The sequence below is a fragment of the Rhincodon typus genome, unplaced genomic scaffold (genome assembly GCF_021869965.1).
Source record: "Rhincodon typus isolate 14 unplaced genomic scaffold, sRhiTyp1.1 hic_rhity00004347, whole genome shotgun sequence".
Classification (NCBI taxonomy): domain Eukaryota; kingdom Metazoa; phylum Chordata; class Chondrichthyes; order Orectolobiformes; family Rhincodontidae; genus Rhincodon; species Rhincodon typus.
The window spans coordinates 7554-12129 of NW_025969985.1; the positions used below are offsets into that span (position 1 = coordinate 7554).

At 48.6% G+C, this 4576-nt stretch overlaps 1 long non-coding RNA gene across 1 annotated transcript in view; it reads right to left on the reverse strand.

Moving 5' to 3' along the window:
- Positions 1-4253, reverse strand: part of LOC125481927 — an 11761-nt gene extending 7508 nt beyond the window's left edge. Inside the window, exons 1-2 of the long non-coding RNA XR_007261497.1 lie at positions 4176-4253; positions 324-470 (exon numbers count right to left, since the gene is read on the reverse strand). This is a non-coding gene — a long non-coding RNA (uncharacterized LOC125481927). The remainder of the gene's footprint in view (positions 1-323; positions 471-4175) is intronic.
- Between the last annotated feature and the right edge of the window lie 323 nt (positions 4254-4576).

The following is a 4576-nucleotide window of genomic DNA, read 5'->3' on the forward strand; positions in this document are numbered from 1 at the left end:
TAGACCCGAAACGTCAGCTTTCCTGCTCCTCTGATGCTCCTTGGCCTGCTGTGTTCATCCAGCTCTACACCTTGTTATACTGACTCTGGACTTTGGTTATCTCATTTTTGAATGCTTCCCATTTTCCAGCCATCCCTTTACCCGTGAACATTTGCCCCCAATGAACTTTTTGAAAGTTCTTGCCTAATACCGTCAAAATGGACCTTCCTCCAGTTTAGAAGTCCTGTTAGAGTTTTATGGTTTTCTATGAGATCCTCCCTCATTCTAAATGCCAGTGAATGTAGTGTTCAGTGATCCAGTCTCTCTTCATAAGTCAGTCTTACCAGCCCAGGAATCAGTCTGGAAAACCTTTGTTGCACTCCTTCCATAAGCAGAACGTCCTCCCTCAGGACTGACGAAGGCCCTCCATCTCCACCATCCTTCCATCCCTCAAACAAAGCACACCAATCTCCCATCATAAACATTACCTGCTGTAAAGAAATTGGAGGATTTAGATGTAAAATTTTAAAATTAAACTCACATTAGATAATTGCAGGAACTACATCATATTTTGCTGCCCTGTGCCCTGTACATTGCATTTTCTTATTTAACAAGTTGATTTAATTCAGTTTTGAGATGTGGGCCTTTAAATTGGTAGGATTTGAACGTGTGTCTGGCACTTTGATTAGCAGTTCAATAACTTAAGGCTGAACGTTAGCCTTTTCCAGTTATGTTGAGATTTTTGGAGGGAATCTATCTTTAAGGCCTAACCTTACCAAATCCGCCGCATTAACAAACTATTGTGTCCCTATGGTGCACTTAGGTCTGATATTATCCCATCTTACCATGCACCATCCCACCGTCGGAGACCAGGCGCCTGCTCAGCCCCCAGCAGGAGATGACCCCACGGAGTCAGCAAACAGGGACTTCACCGCCGTGCTGAGAGAGAGAGATAGGAACAGCAGACAGGGATGTGGGACGGAATGGCTCTCAGTACCCTCAGGACTGAAGGCTTTAGGGCGGCACGGTGGCTCAATGGTTAGCACTGCTGCCTCACAGCGCCAGGGACCTGGGTTCGATTCCACCCTTGGGGAACTGTCTGTGTAGAGATTGCACATTCTCCGTGTCTGCATGGGTTTCCTCTGGGTGCTCCGGTTTCCTCCCATGGTCCAAAGATGTGCAGGCTAGGTGGATTGGCCATGCCTAATTGTCCCATAGTGTTCAGGGATGTGTAGAATAGGTGAGTTATGTGGGATGGGTCTGGGTGGGATGCTCTGACAGCCAGTGTGGACTTGCTGGGCCAAAGCGCCTGTTTCTACACTGTAGGGACTCTATAATCTAGTGTCAGAGGGATGGGGCAATAGCAAGTACTCCAGCTGCCCCGTCCTCACAAGGAGACAGGACAACACCAGGAAGGCCCCAGACCGAGGAGGAACAACACACGACTCCTTAAGAGGTCTCCTCTCAGCACAGTCCAGAGGTCACCAGGCCCTCCGCTCGTGCCCTGCCTGTCCCCTTCCAATCCTCAGAAACTCATGCTGAGGAGGGTCCATTGATTCTGGCAAGACGACTCTCAGTAGATCAGAGATAGTAGGAACAGCCGATGCTGGAGAATCTGAGATAACAAGGTGTGGAGCTGGATGAACACAGCAGGCCAAGCAGCATCAGAGGAGCAGGAAAGCTGTCTGGACCCTTCTTCAGAAATGGGGGAGGGGAAGGGGATTCTGAAATAAATAGAGAGACAGGGGGAGGCGGATGGAAGGTGGATAAAGGAGCAGATAGGTGGAGAGGAGACGGACAGGTCAAGGAGGCAGGGATGGAGCCAGTAAAGGTGAGTGTAGGTGGAGAGTTAGGGTGGGGGTTGGTCAGTCCAGGGAAGACGGACAGGTCAAGGAGGCGGGGATGAGGTTGGTAGGTAGGAGGTGGGGGTGGGGATTGAGGTGGAAGGAGTGGAGGAATGGAACAGACTCCCTTCATCTCAGCTACACAACCAGGGACTAAACTGAGACATAATGGGAAAGAGGAGGAAGAAACACCTATTGTGGGCACCATGGTGGTATGGATGACAATACACGGTACATGGTTTCTGATGTCTGTATAAGTTTCATTGCTTCAGTCCCACATCTGTTTGTATGTCTCTCTGTGCAGTTCCAACTGTAACTGCGTGTTGCCTAACTTCCTGTGTATACAGGATGTCCCATGGATCAATGTCTGTGTCGAAAGCCTGCTGCAGCATCTGGGAACAAGAGAAATAAGGTGTGCACAGGGCAGAGGGTCCTGCTGACACCATTATAATATCCCTATTCTTTCACCGGCCTGTGTCCAAAATGGTTGGTGTGAATGAGGTAGTCTGTGTCCTGTACAACGCATGGGTCTGTGTGTCACACTGTTTCCCACATCAATAACCTCGTTCACAGGCTGAGTTCTTCCCCATTGTGTACTTCTGATTTCCAACAGAATGGAAGGCAGCAGTCAAGGCAGCTGCTTTCATTCAGTGGCTTCCAGCCCCTGCATCTATGCGTCAGCGAGGCCCAGAACATTGAGACCCCCTTCCTAATTAACTCTTCCTGAGAACCCCACCAAATTCAGTGCCCCAGGACTTCAACCAAGCCATTGGCACGACCCCACACCTATCCACCTTTCTGATCAAGCCCCTGGGAGGTGACCATGCCAGTTGTGGTCATACATTGTGCCCTCCTTGAAGTCAGGGGGCTCCTGGCTGTAGATGACCCTCCCACCCATATGACCCCCTGTCCATACATCGTTTACCATGTCACGCCCCACAACTGTTCCATTCACAATTGTTATTCCCTCTCCTCGCCTACAGCTCCCAATTCTGCCAAATAGGTTCCTGACTCTACTCCCAACAACAGACCTCCTCGACTCCCCCTCCCTCCCACAATTTTCCTCTTCGTTTCTGTGGGTAAATCCGATGGAATTATCATGGAATGATGAGTGAGCTAATCCAGCAGCCCAACAGGGCAGGTACCCACACCCCTGGCTGATGGCTGTACATCTTGCTGACTGTTTTAGCCCTAATCCCCAGACTGTCCGCTATTGAGCCAGAGGACTGAGCGTGACCCAGTCTCTGTTTTGCAGAGGCACTGAGCCCCTGATTGGGAACCAGATGTCTTACTATGAGCAATCCCCTGGACTGGTATTGGAGGCTGGCCTTGACCTACTCCTCAGACCCCCTGACTGATGGGTGTCTCTGTGAACTTCATGGAATGCTTCCCTTAGACTTTCAGGCATGCTTGCTTTCTTGCCGCACATGTTGGGTGTTTGCTGTGTATGCTGTTGATATGTGGAGCGAGTGTGAGATTGATGTAGCACACTGCAGTACAGCAAGGTGGACATCTCCTTCACTGAGGACTGCTGGCCAGCTGCCTGGCTGTGTGACTCTAACTGGCAAAGCAAGGCATGGATGCTGTGAGCATTGGATCAGTGTTAAGCGAGCAAGCTAGCAGCCCTGAGATACAGCCTAAGATGTCCTGTCCATGAGTTGGGTGCATGTCTATGTGCACAAAGCATCCTTAAGGCGGTTTCTCAATGCTAGTTGCTGGTGTGCCCTGCATTCCGAGTTTGTGCTCCCTTGAGCATCCTGCAAATAGAATCGAGAAGTGCCCTGATGATCATGAGGTGGATGGGGCAAACGTTGGACCTTAATCTCTGTAATGAGGGGCACTTGTGGCTGGTACCTGTGAGATACTGTTTAGTGCCGAGCAGCAGGGAGGCTCCTCACAGCCAGCGGTGAGCCGCAGTCCCAGGTACTCACTCTGACCTCCACATTGAGAATTCTCAACGTCGAGTTTGTGAGATATGAAGCTGGTTGGGCCATTAGTAAGGTGTTCCACAAGCAACAATTCCCCTTTATTGGGAACTTGCTGCTGTCAAGTGAGAAACTTGCCGCTGTCAAGTGAGAAACTTGCCTCACCACTCAGGCAAATGCATAAAAGATGTAGCAAGATGCTCCCACTGCTGAGATGGGCCTTAGTGATCCAATTCTGCCACAAATCTTGCCATGGCCCCATGTCACTTAGATCCCTGTAAGATTCCATCCATGAGCATTAGCATAACTGGTAAACACTTATTGACACAATGCACCTTCTGTCATGCACCACTCTTTGGCTGAGGATGCAAACAGATGGCCAAACCTGTCACTCTGTAACTTGTTAAGTTGTAAAATCCTGACTCACCTTTCATTGTTTTCCTTCCTCTCTTCATTTGGGGAAATGGCTGGCCTCAAGAGAAGGCACAAGACTATTCAACCATCTAAAATAAAAAGGGAAATGCATGTTAAAAATATGAAAGAAAAGGTGAAAAAAAATTACAATCAAAACAGAATACGTACTGAAAGCGCCAACAAAATACTGATATTTCAATTTGCAAATCCGCATACTTGGTATTTTAGTAGTTCTAAGCTTAAAATCATTAGAGCCTTAAAAGCCCATCGCATAAGTGCTCTGAGATTATTAGGACTCTCTGGTGGATTTAATGACTATCTTGTAAGGTGTCTACTTAATAATAAAGAAACTAATCTGTTTGGTCCAACCGGTCTACAGTAGTGTTGATCCTCCAAATCAGTAGTATCTGTTCA